The sequence below is a fragment of the Lynx rufus genome, unplaced genomic scaffold (genome assembly GCF_022079265.1).
Source record: "Lynx rufus isolate CCGP_SWC_20201006 ecotype Redwood Valley unplaced genomic scaffold, mLynRuf1.p SCAF_1, whole genome shotgun sequence".
In the NCBI taxonomy this organism is placed as follows: Eukaryota; Metazoa; Chordata; class Mammalia; order Carnivora; family Felidae; genus Lynx; species Lynx rufus.
Genome location: NW_025814823.1, coordinates 21,039,020 through 21,063,524, shown reverse-complemented (window position 1 = coordinate 21,063,524; position 24,505 = coordinate 21,039,020). Strand labels below are relative to the sequence as shown.

At 43.0% G+C, this 24,505-nt stretch overlaps 1 long non-coding RNA gene and 1 pseudogene across 1 annotated transcript in view; one reads left to right on the top strand and one right to left on the bottom strand.

Moving 5' to 3' along the window:
• Positions 1-809: 809 nt before the first annotated feature.
• Positions 810-24,505, top strand: part of LOC124511004 (uncharacterized) — a 207,382-nt gene continuing 183,686 nt past the window's right edge. Inside the window, exon 1 of the long non-coding RNA XR_006961807.1 lies at positions 810-928. This is a non-coding gene — a long non-coding RNA (uncharacterized LOC124511004). The remainder of the gene's footprint in view (positions 929-24,505) is intronic.
• LOC124523264 (uncharacterized) lies at positions 19,793-19,890 on the bottom strand (annotated as a pseudogene).

The window sequence follows — 24,505 nt, the reverse complement described above, 5'->3', positions numbered from 1 at the left end:
ACTGGCTGAATTTGCCATATGTTATTTCCCCAGAATTCGGCTTCTAACAAATGGCAAAGCTGGAATGACCACTCCCTTCCCTGGGCTTCAAAGAATTTAATGTCTTGCCTCTACGGGCGGAGAGCTCTTAATTTTAGCATTGGTGGCATGTGTTGTCTGAATGGGAAGAGTCAGGTGTAGTGAAGACTTGATAGGATTTGTAGTCTAAAGAAGGTCAGGAATCCCAGTGGCTCAACTCTGCCTTAAAAATCTCAGTTTTCTTACCTTTAATAGAGATGATGTCAATATCTATTCAACTGGAGTGTTAGCATTAAATTAGACAAGACGCGTCAATGAAATTTATGAGTTACTGTTTTTGGAGACATTGAAGTTCTCCTCCACTGTCTTGATAACATGTGGGCTGGTACTTTACCATCCTCTGTTTCTAAGGATCTGTTAAAGTCACTTTTTTTCTGAGAGTGCTCGCTCTAATGGGACCTGGCTGGAAACAGATGGTGCACTCACACTGGGAAGAGTTTAATAAAGGGCCTATTTACTTAGGTGTGTGCTGGGTTTAGGAAAAGCAACAGAGGATGTTGTAGTATCCTGGTGGGAAGCCATTACCAGTAAGCCTGAAGGGACGAGGGGAGGGAGGGTTTACGAGAACCCAGAGTTTTTGGAGAGGTCCTCCTGACAAGAACTGTGGCCTTTGGTGGAGGGATGCGGTCCACCCACAAAAACTTACCTGGGAAAGATCCTGGGAAACATTTCTTTCTGACTTCACTTTCTTCCCTCCCTTTGATCTTCTGCAGATACTCACCACTGGTTGAATTCAAATGGAAGCCACAGGGGAAGGGAGCTCCTGATGCAGCCTGCAGCCCGTATAGGTCGGTTCCTGGGGCAGAGGGCAGGTGGAGAAGAGTGGAAAGCAGCACTGGGCAAGTAGAAGGTACTGAGCACAGCCATGTGGCCTTCCAAATATGTTAACCAATAATCTTTATCACTTTGGTCAGACTTGGCCTAGTCAACCCTAATTCAGCATTGTGTTCTCTTTGGTGACTCTTCCTCCCCTTGTGGATTTTCTCCACTTCTAGAAATATTCACTCTTTATTTCTAAGCTGCCTTGTGCTCTTTTGGTTCTCTAAGTCTTCTTGTTATGAAACGAAATTAATACAAGATGCTCATTTTCACACTTAAATGTCTTATGCCTAATTGTTATTTTAAAAATGCATACTGATTTTCACCCCTGGGATGGCTAAGTTTGCTACCAGACCAATTGCAGATGAAAAAAATACAAAGAACAACTACTTGGAGGCACTGGAAAGTGGATACATACAAACAGATTATGGAGGGTAATTGGATGAGAGAATAAGACAAAGAATTCATTCCTCAGTTATGGTTTTTAGCTGAAGAGTAGTTCATAAGAAATGTCGATAGCCTTTTCGGCATGAAGAATTAGAGGAGAGAGTTGAGAGCAACCACGGCCATTAAAAAGTGAGGAGGAAATCTCTACAAGGAAAGAGCCAGAGAGGGGAGTCCTGAATTCTGTTTACAAACTTCACAAATTTCTGGCTGGCCCCTGAACCATAGATGCATGTGGCACACTACAGGCCACTCAGTAAAAGGTAAGTAAACTGAACTGAAATATGAACTATTGCCTGAAACATGGAGTACTTAAATTTTATTTTATTTTTGCAGCTTTGCCAAAACAAAAATATCATACCCTTTGGGAGAAGTATAATAGAACCCAGAGTCCTCCCAATAAAATATTCACAATGTTCATTGTGATCTATAGATGAAAAATATACTTTTTTTGGTACAAATTAAGAGGCTGATCTAAAATTCGCATAGAATGCAAAGGCTTTAAAATAGCCAAACAACTTTGAAAAAGAGCAAAGTTGGAGGACTCATATTACCTAATTTCAAGACTTATTATAAAGCTATAATAATCGAATATAAGGGTAACAATGATAAGATGGACAAATGTCAATGGATATAGTGGAAAAATAAATCCATATATATAGGGTCGATTGATTTTTGATAAAGATGCAAAGGCAATTCAGTGGAGAGAGGGTAGTCTTTCCAACAGTTTGGTGCTTGACGAAATTCTTGGGGGGTGATGGATATGTTCATGACTTGTGTTGACAGTTTCACAGATGTATAACATGTCAAACCTTAGACTGTACATCTTAAATAAGTGCAGTTTTTTGTATGTCAATTATACTTCAGTAAAGATGGTAAAATAGCAATAATCAACCAGGAATATTTATTGAGAGGCAGGAGATGATAGTATAGAGGTTGAGCTCCGAATCCAGCTTTTCTACTTACTCTTTGTATGACTTGGGATGGTTTAACTCTTCTGGACCTGTTTTTCTGTATGTAAAATGTAGTTGTTATAAGTATTGTTAGCTTATTAATACCCTTTTGGTATTCTGTGGCATATAGGAAGGATTCAACAAATGTTAAAAAGTCTTGTGCTGGGGCACCTGGGTGGCTCAGGCAGTTAAGCATCTGACTCTTGATTTCGGCTCAGGTCGTGATCTTGCAGTTCGTGAGATCCAGCCCTGCATGGGGCTCTGTGTGCTGACAGTGCAGAGCCTGCTTGGGATTCTCTCTCTCCAAATAAATAAATGAGCATTAAACAAATGTATTGGGCACTATGCTGAGTGTTTTATAAGAATTACCTTACTTAAACTTCATAATCCTGTAAAATAGGTACCAATACCCTTGTATTACAAAGGAGAAAACTGGGGTGCCAAGAGGATGTATGACCTATCCCAGGTTGGTTGCACAGGATGCAAGTAGCAGAATCTAGACATAAAGGCAGTCAAACTCCACACACTTTTCATCCTATGAATAAGTGTTAACAGATGAGGCACTGACTCAAGTGCTAGTAAGAAAATTGTCCAGACAGTGCCCATGTTTTCTAGGATGTTATTATCTGAGATACATGAAAATACTGAAGACCAACGTGTTTGGGCGGCTTTCTGGGAGTTCCTCTTGTAATTACTCCTGGCATCTGGCTCAGTGCTTACCAAACCTGTTTCTTCTTCCCGGGCACATAGTCAAACTATATTTTCCAGCTCCTGTATCTAGTGAGGTCATGTGGCTCGTTCTTGCCAATGGAATATGAGCAAAAGTGGTTGTATCCTTTGTACATTAAGGTAGGTGGGAATGGGTGGGCTTTCTCCATTCTCCACTCCCATACTGGTTTGTGTTTAAGACAGGGGAGCCACAACGTTGGGAGGAACCTGGTTCCTGAATGACTACCTGGAGCAGAGCTCTTATTGCTGACTGCATTGAATGACCTTTGATGTATTAAGCTACTAGAATTTTGAGATATGAGGTTGTTTCTTGTAGGTATGAACATACTCTAACTAATGAATTATTCTTGTGGAATGTTACCTTGCTGACATATCCCATCTCTAGAAATTTCTGAAATATAGGTCAGATATCTAGATGAACTCTATTGCTAGGAGATGGACCACAGAGGAGTTAGAATAGAAATTTAATTAAGAAGTAATGTCTAATGGGGCGCCTGGGTGCCTCAGGAGGTTAAGCGTCCGACTTCGGCTCAGGTCATGATTCGGGGTCTGTGAGTTCGAGCCCCTTATTGGGCTCTGTGCTGACAGCTCAGAGCCTGAAGCCTCCTTCAGATTCTGTGTCTCCCCCTCTCTCTCTGCCCCTCCCCTGCTCATGCTCTCTCTCTCTCTCTGTCAAAAATAAATACACATTAAAAAAAAATTAAAAAAAAGAAGTAATATGTAATTAATAGGAGATAATATATGAATAGTACGTGGAACCTAAGGTTTTTAATATTTAAATTCTTTCCAAAGTTCCAATATTTAAATATCCTTAATCTCACTCGTGGTGGTTGAATCTTGGCATGTGCTCATGGTTCATATTCCCTACTGGCTTTTGCTATGTCTGCTTCCTGTTTCTTGGGGCTTCAGTTGTGGGCATCAACTTTAGGCTTTCCAAGACCCACAAGAAACTGAATCATCTCTGGCCCTCTCAGACGTATAATTGTTTCCCTGGGTTGTTTTGAAACCCTCCATTCACATCTCAAAAACCTATTCGGTGGGACAGGTTGATACCATCTGTTTTTCAACTACAATTGCCCCCCTCCTTCTTGCTCATCGGAAGGTGTGCTTTCCACTCATTTTACCAACTTCCCAAACTGTGGTATGTCTTCTCTCATGCTGTGCCCTGTCTCAACTCTGACAATTCATGGTTTGCTGACAGACCTTTGGTTCCTGGCCAATCACAGCTGGCTTATGACTCCAACAATCTCCTGGCACAAGAGGCTTCTCCTGGTTTTCTAGGGCTTCTGAGTGAGAGAAAAGGAACACGCACCCTGGCTTGAGGACCATCTGTGACAGCCTGAACACGTAGTTATTACTTTTATGTTTCATTTCTTCCTTTTTTAGTTCTGGATTGAAAAAAAAAAGCACCCAGAGATAGTACCCTTTGTGCTGCTCGAGTTAAAGAAATTTTGGAGAAAATAGGTGTCTATACAGCTGGACAGTGTTTACCTTATGCCATTCGTCATGGAGAAGGGGCTTGGTTCTAGGCATCTGGTTCTGAGTACCTATTGTTTTGCAAAAGGTGATCACTTACAGCATTCGCGAGGTTAAATATGAGGAAACATGAAAGTTCCGATCCTCTGGTTCCCTGCTTTCGTTTCACTGACGAGGAAAATGAGCCCTCAGCTCCTCAGACTGTGGTCTTCAGACTGGTGTCTCTCTGGGAACCACTTATTACTGGTTGGTGGCAGTGTAGGTACAGAATGTGAGAGTAAGCATCTAGAAACGTTTGTAAAAATTTGACAGAGACATTTTGTTGATTGACACTAATAAAAAGACAGGGCTTATGTATATATATTTTTTAAAAATTCATTTATTGGGGTGCCTGAGTGGCTCAGTCGCTTGAGCATCTGACTTTTGATGCTCACAATGAGCCTGCTTGGGACTCTCTCTCTCTCTCCCTCTCTCTCCCCCACCTCACTCCCTGTCCCTGTCCCTCTCCCGCACTCATGTTCTCTCTCTCTCAAAATAAAATGAACCTTTAAAAAAATAAAAAAATTCATTTATATTTGGGGTGCCTGGATGGCTCAGTCGGTTAAGTGTCTGACTCTTGATTTTGGCTTGGGTCATGATCTGACTGTTGTGAGATTGAGCCCCATATCGAGTTCTGAGCTGAGCAAGGAGCCTGCTTGAGATTCTCTCTCTCCCTCTCCCTCTGCCCCTCCTCCATTCACACAGGTGCACTTGTGCTATCTGTCTCAAAAATAAATTCATTTATATTTGATTTATTTTTTAGAACAAGCTTTATTTTTTAGAACAAGTTTAGATTTACAGAAACATTGAGAAGATAATACAGAGAGTTTTCATATCCTCTGCACCAAGTTTCCCCTATTATGAATATATTGCGTTAGTATGGTATATTTGTTGTAATTAATGGACTCATATTGATACATTATTATTAACTAAAATTCATACTTTATTGATATTTCCTTAGTTTTTAACCTAATGTCATTTTTCTATTCTAGGTTCTCTTCCAAAATGCCACATTATCTTTCGTTGTCATGTCTTCTTAGCTTCCTCTTGTGACAATCTCTCAGACTTTTGTTGGTTTTGATGACTTTGACAGCTCTGAGGAATACTGGTCAAGAGTTTCATAGGATGTCTTTCAGTTGAGATTTGTATGATGTTTCCTCATGATGAAATTGGGCTTATGAGTTTTTGGCAGGAAGACCAGAAAGGCATAGGGCCATTTTCATCTCATCAAATCAAGGCAACATATTGCCAACGTGACTTATTACTGTTGTTGACCTTGATCATTTGGATAAGGTCATGTTTATCAGGTTTCTCTGCTGTAATATTTAAAAAAATTTTTTTAATATTTATTTATTTTTGAGACAGACAGGGACAGAGCATGAATGGGGGAGGGTCAGAGAGAGAGAGAGACACAGAGTCCAAAGCAGGCTCTAGGCTCCGAGCTGTCAGCACAGAGCCCGACGCGGGGCTCGAACTCACAGACCGTGAGATCATGACCTGAGCCGAAATCGGAGGCTCAACTGACTGATCCACCCAGGCGCCCCTTTGCTGTAATATTATCTTCCCACATCCCCCTCCTACCGTGTACCCCTTTGAAGGAAATCACTATGTGCAGCCTCTACTTAAGTAGGGAATTATCATCCATTTTATTGTACTTTATAAAATCTAGTTTATAAGTATATTAAATATATGTATATATATATTTGGATATAAAAAATATTGTTGGTTTGTGATAGACTGAAAATAAGAAAGGTCATTTGAAAACACTGCTCTAAAAAACTTGCTTAAGGGCACACCCAAGAAGCTCTGGGACCGAGCCCTAGACATGTTAGCTCTAAGCCAACTAACTTTCTTACTCCCCAGAGCCCAATATCCTCTCATTGTGGAGCAAGTTGATGGCTGGCTGTGTGATACCAAAGACTACCCATGACTATTTCCTTGGACCTTAAGGAATGCTTCAGGACTCGATGGAAGTTTCTGAAATATCAGTTTCACTGATCTTTGAAACACTAGCCTTCTGGGCTGTTGTTTTAGGTCATGTTCAATGGCAAACAAAGAGTGAGATAGATTTGCACACAGGAGTTTACTGGGAGTGAGGGGAATGGCATTGGGTAGAGAAGTTGAAGTGTAGTGCAGTCCAAACAAAGACCCTCATCAACCTATGGGAGTGCTGGACCTGAGACAGCCATTCAGAATTGCTCTGAATTTAGGCAGAGAGATTCAGCTTTGAACCCTCCACGTTGACCAGGTATTGGATGCTGTCTGTCTTTAGGAAGAAAGTGTAAACTCAGGAGAGGTGGCTCTTTAAGCTTAAGTACATAACCTAGAAAGGGACTCAGTTGTCCCATCAGCAGCCAGCACTCCTGGTAGCTGACGGAATGAGTTGATGGGGAGATCTGGATGGTACCCCACAGTACTAGCTGTAGATATTATTACTTTTTAAATTTCTTTTGCTTTTGTGTTGTGCCTAGATTCTAGGAACCATGGGGTTGTTTGCTGCACTCTTCCTTGCCTTATTAGCTGTCTCTAGTGCTTGAATGCACTAATTGTACTTTGGGTGTGGATGAGGTAATCAGAGAAAGGGATGCTGGGAAGAGAGGCCGTATGAGAAGGTTAGGGCGGGCGGAAGACACAATGCGGAGGATTTGTATTTGTGCAATCTGGCTGCTTCTATGATTCATTTGGGTCTGTGTACCCTCATAATCAGCAGGCTTCAGTGAACTAAGTGTTGCTTTCTAAAGAAAAATGAAAGCTAGAAATTCAACAATGATGAGTGCACACAAACACATAACCCCAGGGAAGCCACATAGAATGAAGCTGCAGGAAGATTCTTGTAATTTTTTTTTTTTTTTACAGGGGAAAGTGAGGCAAGTGAGAGAATTATTTTAATTGGTCAAGAGTTTGTCTCTCCTGTCACTTGTCTCCTATGGGATGTCAAGCTTCCTTTTTCCTACCCATTTTGATTGGGACTGGGGACACGGGAATTTCAATTACAGGGCAAAAGATGGAATTCTGGAGTAAAGCAAATTTGTCAAAAGTAAATTCTTAGACAAAAAACATGGTTCCTGTGCTCAGCACCTTGTTTCCCTGGCTTTGCCTGATGTATGTTTCTTTTGTTTATTGTGTTTGAATTCACTAGTGTGTCTTTCCCTTCAACTTCACCTTGGATGGTGAAGAATGCTTGGCATGAATTAGCTCACTCTAATTGATAGGAGAATCTTGTACTTGGCAAAGAAACTCCAAAGAAAGAAAGCCCTTTCCTTCATGAGCCTTTTCCACTAGCAGCCTCAGAACTTGACTGCCACCATTTGGATTATATTTAGCTATGGAGGTAGGAAAGGGTTAAAAGACTTAGAAGCATTGAAATGGATTTCTTTTTCCTATTGAGATAGTAGAAGTTTGAATGCAAACCACCATTTTTGCATAATGACTACAGGCATATAATAATAGCTAGCATTGAGCTCTTTCTAAGTGCTGAGCGCTGTGCTAAGCACTTTATAAGTATCATCTCATTTTATGTTCATAATGATTCCATAAGGTGGATATTATTATAAACCGCTCAACACAGATGATGCAATAAAACTTGGAGATGTTAGGTAAGTTGCCTATGTGTGGAGATGGGATTCAAATTTAGGTGCTAATACCTTTGCACCACTTTCTATACTGCTTCAGTAGCCACGGGATCAGGACAGGGGAGTGGTTGGAATAGGAAAACAGAAAATGTGCTCAGACTGGCTTCCTTTCAGGAAAGACCTTCTGAGGGGCATCCTACTTGTAGCTCAGGCCATTTTCTTCTAGTCCTAAAAGGAGAGACTAAGGGGACAATTAAGATCTAAGAGTCAAAACCTCCATACTGGATTTGGAACTCTGACATTTATTTGGGAATCTGTGGTGTAAAGGTGGTGGTCAGAGGCCCTGGGTGTGGATACAATGGCCTGAGGAGAGAAGGTGTGACCAAGAAATCAAAGGATTCAGGCTGGATTCCTGGAAAGCACATTTAAGGGAGGTGTAGAGGAAGATGAGCCAATAGGAAGGTCCAGGAGAAGAGTCAGTTTTACTGTGATTATCCAGGACAGGATGGGGTGTGTTCGTCCAGAAGAGGATGGGATGTAGTCATCCAGGAAAGGGTTATGTGGTCATCCGGGAGAGGGTGGGGTGTGGTAATCCAGGACAGGATGGTGTGTGATCATTCAGGAAAGGGTGGGATGTGGTCATCCAGGATAGGGTTATGTGGTCATCCAGAAGATGTTGGGGTGTGGTCATCCAGGAGAGAGGAGTCATTGGGGTGAAATGATACAAAGCTGCCAGGTTAGGTGACATCTTGTCCTTAAGAAAGAAGAGAAGAAAGGAAAGATGGAAAGAAATTCAGATACATTAGAAAGTAGGGAAAAAGTTAGGGAAGGTTATTTCAAGGCCTGTATATTATTAATGAAGTAGAATATTCTTTGGGGTTTTCTGGTTCAATTCTCTTTCCCAAAGTATCCTGTTAATAGCTCCTCTCACTTGGTGCTTCAGCAGGAATACCTGTACCCAAGAGTAAACTAGCTGTGGACTCTGCCAAAATAATGACAGGGAGAGGCATGTTTGAGCCTCTGCTAGGTCACTGGTGGTAGAGATTGTGGTTACAGCTCTTAGGTGACCCTGTTGGGTGGTTTTCACCCCCTGATGATCTTCTTCAGACTTTCTTGGAAAACCAACTGCACAGTTTTACCTTTTGTCTATTTATCTTGGAAGGAGCTTATTTCTTTTTCTTTTTTATTTAAAAATTTTAATGTTTATTTATATTTGAGAGAGAGAGAGAGAGAGAGAGAGAGAGAGAGAGAGAGAGAGAGAGAGAGAACGCACGTAGGGGAGAGGCAGGGAGAGAGGGAGACACACAATTAAACGCAGGCTCCAGGGTCTGAGCTGTCAGCACAGAGCCTGACCAAGGGCTTGAACCCACGAACCATGAGATCATGACCTGAGCCAAATTTGGACACTGAACCAACTGAGCCACCCTGGCACCCCAGAGAGAGCTCATTTCTATCCAAGTTTAGGTTCAGTTATTTTCTGGCTGCCTCCTGCCAGGAGTATCCAGGGACAGGTGGCATGTGGACACTTAGCCCACTCCTATTTTTACCAGGAACTTGGGCTGCAGACGACTCGTTTGAATGTCAGAGTGGTCAAGGGTTGGCAAATTCAGGGTAAACTCTAAGATTAGACTCCCGTGAGACATTCAAGATCTGTGCTTCTTAGGGGCTCACTTCTCTGAAAGGTCTTCGTTGTTCTTCAGTACACTGATGCCTGCCAGAACCTTCCTGCTTCACTTATGTGACTGTTAGCTGAATATTCTGTACTTTGAAAAGATATGAAATCCATAAGTCAATGTAGTAAGATTTTAGCAGCCTCGATCCCTCATTTTATGGGGTAAGTGACTGAGGTTCAGAGAGAATTGAGTTGTCCAAAGTTGCATGGCTAGGATTTGAACACAGGTCTTTGAGTTCCTAGTCCAGTGTTCTTTGTATATTTCATCTTCATCATGCAATAAAGGGTAACTTGTTATAGAAACGTAAGGAGACAAAACGGTGGCCTCTGTCCTTTCCCATAATTCTCACTAGATTTGTACCTCTTGCTCCCAGTAATTTAGTATATAATTGACTTTGTCTCTCTAGGGAAGGGTACCTATAACTCGTCCCTATGGCTAAAATCAACTCAATCCCCTGAATCTTTCCTATTTACAATATGCTTCTTGGAGTTGTAAAATTAGTGAGCAAAACTCTTCTTTCCACAGCTAGAGATAAACCCATAGGATAATCCTGGAGAAGTTTGACTTAAATTTGAACCAAATCATAAAATATTGGTATAAGATGTTTTCTGGGAAGCAGGGATTTAGTGGAGGTGGGAGGAAATTATGATAGTGGCTGCAGTGCTGAATATTTTTCGTATTTTATTCCAAGTTTGTAATAACTCTGGGCATTATTCCACTTTACTGCACAGGGAACTGGGTCACAAAGATGTTAAGTAATTAAACCAGGTCCCCTAGAGTTAATTATGTCAATTAATTGTCAGTGCTGGATTTCAAATCTTGGTTTATCTGGCTCCAAAACCTGTGTTCTTTCTACTACCCAGTGGTTCTCTAACTTGACATTAAAATTTCTTGCAAAATTGTCCAACAAGCAGATTTCACCCAATCCAAAGATTCTAATTCAGCAAGACTGAGGTAGGGGTCAGGCATCTATATTTTTAAAAAGTGCCCTCAGTGATTCTGATGTACAGCTTGTTGGGAAACACAGGAGGGAAAACAAGAAAAGGGCAGTGATATAGAGGTCAGAGTTCCCTATTTGACAGTTTGGAGGGAGGCCAGCCACTCTTCAGAGGCTCACAGCCTCTCTAGACCTGTCTGGTGTCCTGACTCAAAAGAGGTAGTTCTTCACGAGGTAGGCTAGAGAAACTTGCACCTAGGCAAGGCTTCCCAGCATGGAAATCCAAAGTTCTTCTGGACCAAGTTAGGAAAGTAATTCCCTGTTATTTTCTTCTATGGAAAGGCCCATTTGCCAGCATAGGCTAAGCTGCCCAGAGATGGATATTCCTTGTCTGTATCCCAGCATCCAGCACAAATGGCTGGCGCATGGTGGGTGCTCGGTGTTCACTGGGTCATGAAGGGCGGTGGACATGCTGGTGTTCAGTCCTGGTGGGTTAGGACTGAGGGTTTATGTTTTTAAGTATCTCCTGTTTGGAGACTACACTGTTTTGGGGACCATCCCTCTGGCAGGTAGCTCTGAGAAGGGCATAGCTGAGTCCGGATGCAGCCAGTGTTCTAAGGTACACAGTGATGAGTTGTGTAGTGCCTTTTTTCTTCATGATGTTTTATAAGTTGAACCTTATTTACTTATGGGAAAGTACTGTGGAGATTATATTTCTAATCTAGTCAGCCTGTAATTGTTTCTTTACTTTGGTCGATTACTAATATTTCAGGTGGCTGCCTCCCAATTCAGACTCAGCAGGATCATTAACTTGCCTTCTAGTATTTCTCCCAGATCATTAGTATGAGATGAACAATCAGGAGATTCCAAGAGTCTGAAGTTTAATCAAAGAATCTGGTCTCTGGTTCGAAGATAGTATCACATGTTCCAGGGCTCTAATTTCCCATGCCTACAAACCTCGAAAGCTCAAGTGAAGGCCTCTGATGAGTTTCAATAATGCAGTTCCATCTTTTATAGAATTCCATGCCTGTTCCCTGCCTCCAGCTATACACTACATTTAAAGTAAACCACATATGTAGAGGAGACAAGCTAACTCACCAACCTGATATTCAGAATGGTATCATTTATATGAATTTCAGATCCTCCTTTTGGCCCATGTTATCCAGACGACTGAAAATGGTCCAGGCACAAATGAGTGAATTTGTGCCATGCTCTCCCAGAGGAGACTCATCTGCCTCCTTCCTTCCTTCCTTCCTTCTTTCCTACCTTCCTTCCTTCCTTCCTTCCTTCCTTCCTTCCTTCCTTCCCTCCCTCCTTCCTTCCCTCCCTCTCTCCTATGCCTCTCCTTCCCTTCCCTCCCTCCCTTGTTCCCTCCCTCCCTCCTTCCTTCCTTCCCTCCTTCCTTTTTTATCTACCTACCTTCCTTCCTTCCCATCTCTCTCAGGCCTTCTTTTCTTCCTCCTACAAATACTTCTTAAGCTCCCCCCTCCCTATATTCCCCACATTGCAGTAGGCCCCTGAGAATACAAAGTAGCAAATGACATGATTTTTGCCTTTTAGGAGCATAAGGCTCACTAAAGCTCATAATTTGTCAACATGGAGCTGTGAATGGAGTGCACGCCTTCTGGACCATCATTTTTGCATCCCTGACCCTGGAAGGTTTACAGATTACAGAGCCTGGTGACTGTTTTGATGAAGAGTCAAGTGAGAGAAGGTGCTTAAGTGCTGCTCTCCTGTTTCCTGTGTCCTGTATTTCCTGCATCAAATCCATCTTTCCTCTCTATCCAAGCATTTCCAATTTAGATCAGAACTGATTCCTGGTCTGGGGATGAAGTCCAGAGAGGTCCCATTTCAGGGTCCCTTTTCTTCGGGCATGTTGCACTATGATTGCTGTGCAGTCAAAGCAGCTCTGATTCTGAGCGGTCATGGGTTTGAGGATATATAGGCATTGCTTCTGTAACTTGGCTACTGGTAGCTGGTGGTGATAAGGACAAAGAGAGAAGAAACCTTCATGTTAGAGAAATGAAGTATTTATAATGAAAGAAACGTTATAACATTTCTAAGAAATATCCAGATAAGGAAACTATTCAGAGGACCATCTGCTAGGCTGGTCCACACAATGCCCAATTGTTCATTTGCTCATTCACCCATCCGTTGTAGTGGGCACTGGAGAAGGAGCTGGGTTGCACATAAGCTGCAGGCCCTTCTCAGTCTGTGATTGAGAAACTGATGTTTCCAAACACTGGGTCTGACTATCTCGGCATTGTGAAGAGAAGGACTTGAGGCTGTGTATGTCTGGTGGGTAGAGTGGAGGACTCTTGGCATTTAATCTCTGTTAAAAAAACCTTCCAAACTCGTTTTACCAGCACCTTGGAGCTGTAAAATATGTTATGAAGTTAAAAGAGAAAAATCAGAGAAGCAGCTATTAAAATGTAGATATTTCAGCTGAGAAACTTGGATATAAAAGAAAAAAATTTCTACTTGGGACCTCTTTGTCTCAAAGGAGCTTAAAAAAGATCTTAAAAATAATAGGAGCTTTAAAGCAGGTGGTCATTTATTGTATTCACGGCTAAGGGAAGATTAAACTCACAATGTTTAGTGATTTTTTTAAAAGTTCAGCTAAAAGATATTATTTTGGGGTAGAAAAAGTCCGGTTGTCCCTCAACTCCAGCCATTGCAAATCAGGGGATGGACTGTGCTCCCATCTTCCAATGCAAGTGAGTTTCCATTGGGTTGAGACCAAGCATGGACAACTTCAGCCTGAAATGATTACTTTCTGGAAATTTTCAGTGAGTGGAAACAGTCATGTAGAGGTGTGGATCTTGCTACCTGGATCAATAACTTTAGCTAGTTAAGATCCCTGCCAAGAAAGGCAAGGAAGATCAAATTTCATAGACCTAACAAACCACTGGAAACTTCTTGCCTGCGTGTGTTCAAGGATCACTTTTTATGATTTATAGAAACCAAAGCACTCATTGGAATATGAATAATAGCTAACATTTACTTGTCATTTATTATGCTGGCCACTATGCCAAGTACTTTATGTACATTGACTTATTTAATCCTAATGACAAACCGTGAGCAGGTACTGTTATTTTTCCTACTTTGCAGATGAGAACATTGAGGCACAAAAAGGCTGAATTACAGAATAGATCAATGTGTCTTTCACTTAGAAAATGAGTCAAGCTCAGGAGTGCCTGGGGGGCTCAGTCGATTACATGTCTCATTCTTGATTCATGCCTCAGGTCATGATCTCATGGTTCATGAGTTCAAGCCCCGCATCAGGCTCTGCGTTGACAGTGCAGAGCCTGCTTGGGATTCTCTCTCTCTCTCTCTCTCTCTCTCTCTCTCTCCCTCCCTCTCTCTACCTCCCCTTCCCTCCCTTCCTCCCTCCCTCCTTCTCTCTCTCTTTCCTTCTCTCTCTGCTCCTCATTTGCTCTCTCTTTCTCTCTCAAAAATAAAGAAACAAACAAACAAAAAAAAAATGAGTCAAGCTCCATACATGTGAATAAATGTGAGCATTCCTACTTCCTTGTTGTTTAGTTTTCTCTCTCAAGTGTGGTGAGAATATTGATAACTTCTTAGTCCCTGAATGAAAAGTAAAAATTTGAATTCACAAGAGAGTTTTGAAATTCACAGCATGAACTCAATAAGTTAAAAGAAAATCTGATTTTGCAAATAGGATACTAACAGCTTGGGAAATTTTATTTTCACAGGGTTTGTTCTTGGGGTGGGGGTGGGAGGGCTTTGTCTTTCTTTCCAAGCACCCCTTATATTTCCTTTTCAGATCAAAGGTAACAAGATGCAACCAACTGACTCATTTTCTAAGTGAATGACACATTCACCTACTCTTGCAAATCTGAGCTTCTAGCAATTTGCTAATGCTTAGGATGCATGAAATTTAATTTTTTCTTCCTGAAATGCTTGGCCTTCTCCAAAATGGCTTCCGACCACTCATTCCTGGCAGATGATCTGGTACCACCTGTCTCCCAGGTTGAGGAGGGTTTCTGGGATGTCCTTTGAATACGGTGTCGGTCCTCAGCCGATGTCTTAGCTTGGGCCATTTTCCCGGTGTCCTCCTCCCATCTAGCTTATGCTCTGCTTCTCCGAATGACTCTTGAAGTGAGCTGTTAATCACTACGCTTTATTGCTACGTTAATTCTGGCCACAGGTGTTCTAGTCAGGATGCTCCCAGAGCCTGGACCTGCAGGAAGGAAGTCCGCGAAGCTTCTGGCTCTGGCACCAAGCCACAGACTGGGTGAATCATGTAACTTCTCTGAGACTCAAAGAAGGCACTTTGTAAATTGTAAAGCATTAACCAAACGACAGGAGAGCGCCAGGAGAGCGCCAGGATTCTATTCTACACTTAGGGATGGGTGTCTTATTTAGTCGTAATTGTTGACACCTAGAGGGCCATCATCCCCAGAAACGTGCCTTACTTACATGTTTCTGGACATGCTTGGGCCTTGGGAACATGCATCGGAAGCCAGGGTCAGATAGCATCGGCCGGATGAAAACTTTCAGAGGCTAAGGCTGTTGGAAATTACCTCTATGTTACATTTTCCTTTAAATTCCTTACCTCAAAACGAAGCAAAGTCAGGGCAGAGAACTGGATGGATTTGCTCTTGGCCACAGCATCAAGCAGTAGAGTAAACGGAAGGAGAATAATCGTAAGTGTTAAAGGCCGTCAGCATTTGCCAAACCATGGTCTTTTTAAAAATATATACATATACTGCACAAAGAGTTTGGCATTATAAAAAGGATCTTGTAAGTACCATAGTCTTTTATCCAGAATGCTATTAAGAACTTTTTATTAAAAATTAAGATGCTTTAGAAACCACATAAAATTTTAAAAGGCTCTACCTTTCCACTTAGCCTTTTCAAGGGCACCTCTGGAGAGATGGTGGCATTCTCAAACAGTTGGACAGGTCTGTGGAGGAACACTCCACTCTGCCAATTTGTCCCCATATTGGCCCAGGGCAGCCATTCACCACTTTGTTTTTGGTTATTTCAGCTGCTGTTAGACATTCTCCTTCAAACACACCTGCACTGCTTTCCAGACAGCACCATAGCAGGCGGAAGGCGATGGGGTCCTACGCACTGTGGGCTGTGGGCTCCTGTGATCCCACCTGTGCCTCTGCCTCAACTCACCGAGCTCTCTGGAAGTTTTCTGGGTTCTGTGAGAATTCGCTTCTAGACTGAACTGAAATACAGAATCAGCCTCATATTTATTCATTGGGGCAGTTTTCTTTGTTCAGTTCGACTCAGCACAAATGAGGTTACTTCATTTAATGGGCTACAAGCAGTCTGCCCACTGGTTTCCTCCTTTTCTTATCTGCTGACACAGGGAGAGCCTTCCTAAGTTTCTCCTGGATGTACGTCCTTTTATATTCAAGAAACCCTTTGCTGTTCTAGGTCCTACAATATGACTAATGAGCCTAAAGTGCCTCCCCATCCTTCCTCATCTGACTTACCCCCCTTCCTGGTTTCTTCATCTTGATGCTGTCCTTTTAGCTTTTGAGTGCCCCCTGTCTCGAGTGCCCACCATTTTGTCTGCCATTCACTACAATCCCTTAAGTCCTCTCCTCTTGGGTGCTCCTTTTGTATTTCTCTAATTCTAACAGGAGGACTGCAGGCCCAAGTTGCAAAAGCATACATTCCCCTCTTTTATCTCTGTATGATCAGTTGAATTTTCCTTACTAACAGCTCCTGTGGTTGAAAGACCCGAAAACTCTGACTTTGCCCTTTCCCAAGATTCTCTTTTTTGCTCATAGAGAAGCAAGTGAAGCTCTTAACTATTCTGACAGAGTCAGGATTTTTCTGGCTTACGGCTATTGTTTTTTCATCCAGTAAATATTTGAGGGGTCCCTTCTTCATGCAAGACAGTATCGTGGGCACTAGAGGTACAGAGAAGAAGACACAGGTTCTTTCCAGAAGAGCTTGCAGGCTGGTGGGAAGATAGACATAATGACGCATCCTACGCTCTACTGGGGTATGGTGGGGTACAGTTGGAGGAGGAGTGTGTGGGATGCTCCATCCCATACAAAAGAGTAGACCACCTATTTCAGCAAAGGAGGGCTGTCAGGAAAACTGTCACTACAAAGTCCTGGTTGAACTGAGTTCTGAAGTATGATGAGCTCTTCACCAGGCAAAGTCAGCCACAGCATTCATTCAGGGAGCAACACTGTCAAAGGCTCAGACGTATGAAAGAGGGCTGACAATGTCCAGTCTGTTTATGAACCTTGCCAAAGATCGGATAATCTAGGCTTTATGCATTTTTTTTGCTGGCCCTGTAAGCAGAACGTGCTTTGAGTGGGTTATCAGGAAAGGTCAAAGCCTGCATGGCTGGTGTGAGGGGCTCAGGGGCTGGGTAGGGAAGGGTTAGTCACTTGAAAGTTTTGTGTGCTGAGACAAGGCTCTTAAAGGAGCTCTGGGGTTTTTACAGAGGAGAAAGTGCTTAAAGGCGGATTATGCAGCCAACGGTGAGCCAGTAAATGGTTTCACTGGGGCCAATCCTGGGATATTTTGGCAGCCCTCTTTATTGGGCGTGGGGCTCTCTGGCTATTCAATACCATTGTGACTCTCCTTGTGAATGCCCATGAGGGGTTAGGGTGAAAATATAGAGCTTTTAAGCATTTTAACGTGATTTCGATTGCATTTTAATTTTTAATAAAACTTTTAATAAAGTTCTGCTTTAGGAGCCACAGAGATCAAAAGATTCCATTTAATAGGGAGTCTAGGGTTATAGCACTGGGAGATAGATGGGCTTAACAAGACTGTGGTACATCTCTTTCAAGTAAATGCAATAAATGGTTCTGTTGGAATGGGAAAAAAGAGAAGATGCATACATACATGCATACATCTTTTTTTTTTTTTTCTTTCTGTGTAGCCAGTAATTTCACTCTTTGGAAGTAATTGCTGAGCTCCTGGCATCTTTGACTAATACCCTTCTCATATGATAGTTACACTACTCCAAAGACAGTACAGACATCTGAGCCAAACAATTTTCTCTTTCATTTGTGAGAAATTGAACGGACAGATCTACCTGTCTATTTTGGTTCCAAGAAAACGTCTTGTTAGAAATGTGTGATAATATATTATATGACAGTCGCTGAAAATGTTTCAGACGCGGCAATAAATTGATTGTGGTTTTTAGACCAGATGTGCACCATGTTTAGAATGTATTGTGCTTCCTCATATTCTAGCCTGGTGCTTAAGTAAATAGAAAGAAGTGTTTTGCTTTCCAATGAAGCCTCTTAAGTGAGCGGATGGCATTCCCCCCCCACCCACCCCCACCCACCCCCCAGTCAGTGATAGGAAATTATCAGAATTGTGCAAATTGGAGCTATTCACTCTCTTCACACGCATTGTGTAGCTGATAGGGCTCCAACTAAGGGCCTGTTTTGTCCCACTCCTAGAGTTAAGAGTGAGACAGCTGGAAAATGACCATTGCTTGACTGTGCAGCCCTTCTGTGCTTACATAGAAACTAAAGAAATGTGCTTCATATCTGATGGCGGTATTTTAAGTCCCTGACTTGTGATTTAATATATGGTATGAGCTCATACCAGTATATGGTACGGTATCAGAACGCATTTAATTGAAAAGGCTGAAGGAGGCATCTTTTTATTGCATATCCCCCGCAAGAGTCAAGGCAGACTTTGCTAAAGGTATTAGAAACAGGACATTTGTTTTTCTATGTGTGTTCAGCAAAATATCCTTCTAAGCATCGAAGTGGTCTGTGTGTCGTGACTGGTCTGCTTTTTTATGCTATCTCATTTCACGTTTCAATTCTAGTGGCACATTGGTTTTGAGTGGTTAAAGGTCTGTCTCATTTCCTTGCCAACCGAGATTATGTTCCCAGCTCTTTGTTAATTCCGTGCACTTTTAACAGTTGCTGCCGATCGTGTCCCGCTTTACTGTGCTCGGCGTTCTACGAACCCGGGAACCAGTGAGCGATGTGATCCTGCCCTCAGGAAAGCAGTGAGACAGTTCACGGAGGGCAAGAAGGCCAGGAGTTTCACATGCTAGACCTCATTCAGTGCTCATGGCAACTCAGCTTCGCAGGGGTGGGTGTTTACTTCTTCATTTTACAAATAATGAAACTGGGCCTCACGTAGCTCAGAAATTAGGCTCCAGAGCCAACAGCTGCTTGACTTCAGAGCCCACACCCTCTCTCCAGCTCACTGTCTGGCTGGTGGAGAGCAAGACATAACAATGAACACAAGGCTGGAAAAAATGTGAATAAATGCAAACTTAGGCACTATAGCATTAAAACACCACGTGGATTAGAGAGGGATCTCTGTGTACCCTGTGCTCACTGAAGGGTTTCTGGAGGAGCACCTGGGCTGTGTTTGGAAGCCTGGAAGGATGAGGGCAGACATCACAGGCACGAGGGCATCGAGGGCATAAGCTTCTAGAATGGACAGGAAACCTGATTGCCAGGGGCAGGACTGTAGGGCTGGGGAGCAGTGGGAAGCAGGGGAAGGTGTAGGGCAGGGGCAGACGGTGAAAGACCCTGGATGCAGAATGGAGGTGTTTAGAGCCTTGTGAGAAACTCCTCCCTGCAGCCCCCATGTGTGTGTCAGAGAAGGTTTTAAAATGTGGAGAAAAAGTGCCGTTGAACTGAAAGTTGCAACATTTGGGGGCTGTATGATGTTGAATTTTCCCTTCGTAGCAAGAAAAAGTGGTGCTTTAATCATGAGGAGAATGTCACGTTTCTTTTCCCATCAGGGAATAGAGTTAAGTCAACCTCTCTGCTGAACTGAAAGTGTCTGAGAGTTCTTGGCAAAATAAACAAATTCCCTTTGCCTCTTGGTGGGCGGGGGAAATGGCAGAGGGGCAGTGGGGCAAGTAAAGGAACACATGCACGCAGACCACCATTCCGGCAGTTTCTCTGATTTTCAGGAGATGCCTGGGCACTAGGAGGCAGAGGAAAATATGAAAGAAAGAAGATCCAGGGGGAAATCCTGATGAGCCCAGGGAAGAGCAGGGAGCATGCAGACCAGCTCTTGGGATGATGGGGAGGGGTGGGGGGAAGAACTGATCTGTGGCAGGGGCTTAGCCTCACTCCCAGAGAGTATGAGTTTTTGAGTGTCATCCTTGAGCAGGGTCCACGCTAATCTTCGCTGTATTGTTCCAATTTTAGTATATGTGCGGCTGAAGCCAGCACAGTATAACTTTTTAAATGTTTGCAACAAGTCTTTCTTGGGCCAGGCACTACGGCATAAAGTGTGAAGGCATAAAGTAAAATTTCCGCTCCCCTTTTGTTTATAGGGAGATACTGTGCAATTTTTTACACAGGTTTTAAAGTGATTGTGACTTGTGGTTTTATAATTGGGCAAAAGAAAAATCTAAGATTTAATGAGTGACTTAAGAATCCCTTCTTTAGTGATCGTGGATGCTTCTCTACTGGTACGAGTCCTGTTTCAAACATGAGACCTACATTTAAGAGAAAGGTGCACACCAAATTCACACCTGCATTTTTTTGGTTTGAAAGGAAGTAAGGGAATTTTGTGAAACGTTTGAAAAATTGATATGAAATTTTCAGTGTGTTCATAATCATTTATGTGGCCGACAGTGCACTAGGTGCTGGGGATACAAAGAGGAAGTCCCAGGAACTCATAATCTATTGAAGGCAGCAGAGAAATATATGATACATAGCGATTGGTGCTCTGATGCACAAGTGCTTATAGAACAGTGACTCACAGACTGGGTAGATGAGTTAATATGGAGTGGTTTTTGCAGTATAGATAGGAGTTCAGATGGAGAAGAGAGAAGTGAGACAAAGGAGAATGGTGAGAGGCATTGTAAACAGAGGAACGTATCAGTAACACCTCAAGCATGTGAAGGTGTGCCGTCTGCTTAGGGAACTAATAGCCTAACAAGGGTAGTGCGTGATGTATGGGAACGAAGGAATAAGAAGTGGGGTTGTAAGAATCTACTAGAGGCAGACAGCAACAGCCTTAAATACCTTGTTAAGAAATTTGAACTTTTTTCTCTAGGCTAGTGTTTCTCAGGTGTTCTGTTTTGTTTTGTTTTCAAGACCAGTCCAGTAATATGCCCTGGAAGAAAAGGGTTCTATAGCCATAAGCTGGGGAGATACTGTAAAGATGCATTCTTCCTCTTGGATATGCATAAGTGTATCACTGCCCTAATGCATGTCAACGTTGTAAAAGCTCTGAGAATTCCTGAAAACGTAACACAACCAAATAGTCCAACTTTGTTTTACTCATTGCTTCCCAAACTTGTTACTGGAGGCCTCCTTTCCAGGCAATACCTGCTCAGATTTCCTGAAATTACTCTTCCTTAACCTAGATTGGGAAATTCCTCTAGGGGAGCCATTGAGTTTTTTAGTAGGAGGGGGATTTAGTCTGGAATGTACTGGGGGAAGGGAACCTGTGGAGGCAGGAAGGGTGATGGGCCTGGCGCTAGAACATCACAGAAGACTGAACCTGATGCTGGCAAGTTCTTTGTTACAGAACTTACTCGGTGCTATAACTTCCATTTCCTCCACTCATCTGGGCATCCCAAGACCAACACATAGTAGTTTGTGATTACATCTATGTTGGATGAATCAAGGGAAGAATGAGCCTACTATGGCTGTTTGGTTCAGAAATCCTAATGAAGATATGGGCCTCTTAGAGGCTCATTTAGGGGCATTCTTTGGGGGCTAGAAAAGAAAAAAAGTGAATGTCTGAATCAGATGTAGCTACAGCTCTCACTTTTGATACGGACTTTTAATAAGCAGTATGACTAATTTTTTAAAAATATTATAAAGTGTAGAGGCGCCTGGGTAGCTTAGTAGGTTAAGCGTCTGACTTTGGCTCAGGTCATGCTCTCACCATCCGTGAGTTGAAGCCCTGCGTCAGGCTGTGGGCTGACATCTCAGAGCCTGGAGCCTGCTTCAGATTCTGTGTCTCCCTCTCGCTCTGCCCCTCCCCCACTCATGCTCTGTCTCTCTCTGTCGTTCAAAAATGAATAAACATTAAAAAAATTAGGGGCGCCTGGGTGGCTTGGTCGGTTAAGCGTCCGACTTCGGCTCAGGTCATGATCTCATGGTCCGTGAGTTCGAGCCCCACGTCGGGCTCTGTGCTGACCGCTCAGAGCCTGCAGCCTGTTTCAGATTCTGTGTCTCCCTCTCTCTGACCCTCCCCCGTTCATGCTTTGTCTCTCTCTGTCTCAAAAATAAATAAACGTTAAAAAAAAATTTAAAAAAAAATTATAAAGTGTAGTATTTCATGTGGACATGTTTTCTGTAAATCACCAATAAATTATTTTGTCCACCTTGAAATATGTGTCTTATTCTTATGAGATAATAAAATATATAAAGGAAAGTATTATTTGATATAGTCACAAAGATGGGGAAGCACATTAGGCATGATAAATTATGGTCCTTTCGGTGTGGAGTGACAGTTATTTTCACAGGTAAAGGAAAAGTTCTCTTCATCACAACTTTCATAGAAAAGGTGAAGCCAGGAAAAAGGACAAATCTCTATTTACAATTTACTTTGCCCCCAGATTTCTCAGTGTGAGACTTGCTCTACAGGTGAATCTTAAGGAAAACTAGATAAATGGTTCAGCACACATTGCCACCACCATCACATTTGAAAGGGCAGAATCATAGACGCATTAGCCTACCTGAAGATCAGAGTTGCCCCACTTCAGCTTGGCCAACATCACCTAGAGGAAATGCCCGGGGAAATCAAGGCCTATGACCAGAACGAAGCTCTGTGAGCCTAAAGGGTCCCAATGCAGCGTGGTGTGGCAATATTTTAAAATCTCAACTTGAAGATTTCTTTAGTTTTTTCTTGGGTCACTTGGTTCCGGCTTCCAGTCAGTTAATTAGGCCAGTCTGGGTTCCTTGCCTTGGGGAAGGTGGAACAAGCCCAGGAAACGAAGTCATATCTTGGCTCTTGGGCTCCAAAATCTAACCCCAAGGAGAGAAAATAACTCTTGGACATTAATAGTAGATGAGCCTAGGATGCCATAAGCCTGGGGGCCAGCTGCCTACCCCAGAGGGAGACGAATGTCCATAGAGCAGGAAGCATCAGGGTGTCGTGGGGGCACATTTAGAAGCTTCTGTATGGATAATCCCTGAGAAGGAGGACTGGTGCCCAATCCTCACCCAGGTCGAGCCTCGGGGATGTATGACTGTATGGGGAAGAGGGGCCTTGGACAACATCAGGTTCCCATGGCTCGGCTGGTGGGAAGAACATTCTCTCTGAGCTAAGTGGATGGGTTTCTGAATGGCCCCAGTTTCTCACAGCCTAGCATGGTGTAGAGCAGCAAGTGAATTCCTGGGTACCAGAGAGGAGCACAGGAGCAGCGAAAGCAAAGGCCCAGATGGGAAGCTGGGCCAGACAGCAGTGAATCTGTTGGTCGATAAGCAGGACCGGGCAGCCCAGGGGCATCGAAGCAGATGCCCCTGTGGATGATGGGGAACTCAACGTCTGCCGTCCTCATCCCCGCTGCCTTGGTACTACTCTGACTCTCTAGATCCTGAGATGATTGCACTAAGTGTGCCACTCCTTCAGCACGGTCTCAGGATAGAAATTCCATTGCGTTATAGAGAAATAAAGTTGCATTTCTGACACACATGAGTCTGGGGATTGAGATTCAGGCCTGGTTTTTGTATAATAATGAAAAATTCCATTTGATGATGTCTGGGCAAGAACGGGCACTTCTCTGTCCTGCAAAGATCAGGATGCCCTTAAACTTAGGCAAATACAAAGAGGGGTTTGTGGAAAGGATACACAAAAGTCTCTTAGAAATCAAGGGCAGAAAAGTATAACTGGGTCTGAGGAGATTCTTGGAAAGGCGAAAATGGGGCTTTTTTCACTGTCTCTAAGGGCTCCATGAACTCTTTCATCTCTCCCTGTGTGCCTTCATTTTTGGCTTCCTCCGCCTGGGCAGTCTGTGACGGCGGGGCGCCAGGTCTCCCGCCTCTTCACTTGCCCGCCTGGGGAGGCTCCTTTGTGCCTCTCAGTTCCGCGTCCACACAGCAAGCATCTGATTGGCTCTTTTTGGTCAGGTGTCTTCTGGTCCAATCACTGTTGTTGGTGAGGAGTCACAAACCAGGTTTAGAGCAGCAAGGGCAGGGCTGCCAAGTTGAACAACTTCAGGGGGGTGCTGGTCAAATATTGTTTTGTGAATGGCTCTGCCTGGATTTGTATAGTGCGCATTCCGCACAACCAGAAGCAGCAGTCCTGCCCAAGAGCCCTGCTATCCTTCTTTTCACGAATGCAGTAAAATGGCGGAACTTAACTGTTGTTTGACTTGAGTGAAAGTCTTCCTAACGTGCCATGTGGCCATATGAATGCACGGAGTAGGACGAGGAGTAGGAGGATCAGCATAGGTGAATGTTCATGTGAACAGAAAGAAGTTAGCTACCTTGTCAACTTGGGTGGTTCTCTGGTTAGTACAGTGGTTTAGAGACAGGCTTTGATGTTCAACAGAACTGTGTTCAAATCCCAGCTCTGCTTATAAAATGTGATGGTGGTCAGGTTACTTGGTTTCTCTAAATCTCAGTGTCTTCATCAGTAAAGTGGGGATGATAATTTCTTTCCTACAGGGATTCTTACAAGGATTAAATGATTTAATACATTTAAGGAACTTGGGCCAGTGTCCGGTGCCCACTAAGTGCCAGTTCTATTATCGTGATAATAAACCATATAAACTAAACAGTCATGAAATCTTGACCCACTTTTTAAATCTGCATCCAAGGGAATTGCTATGTATTTGGTAAAGGTCTATATAGTTACAATTGAAATCAAAATCACAATGTT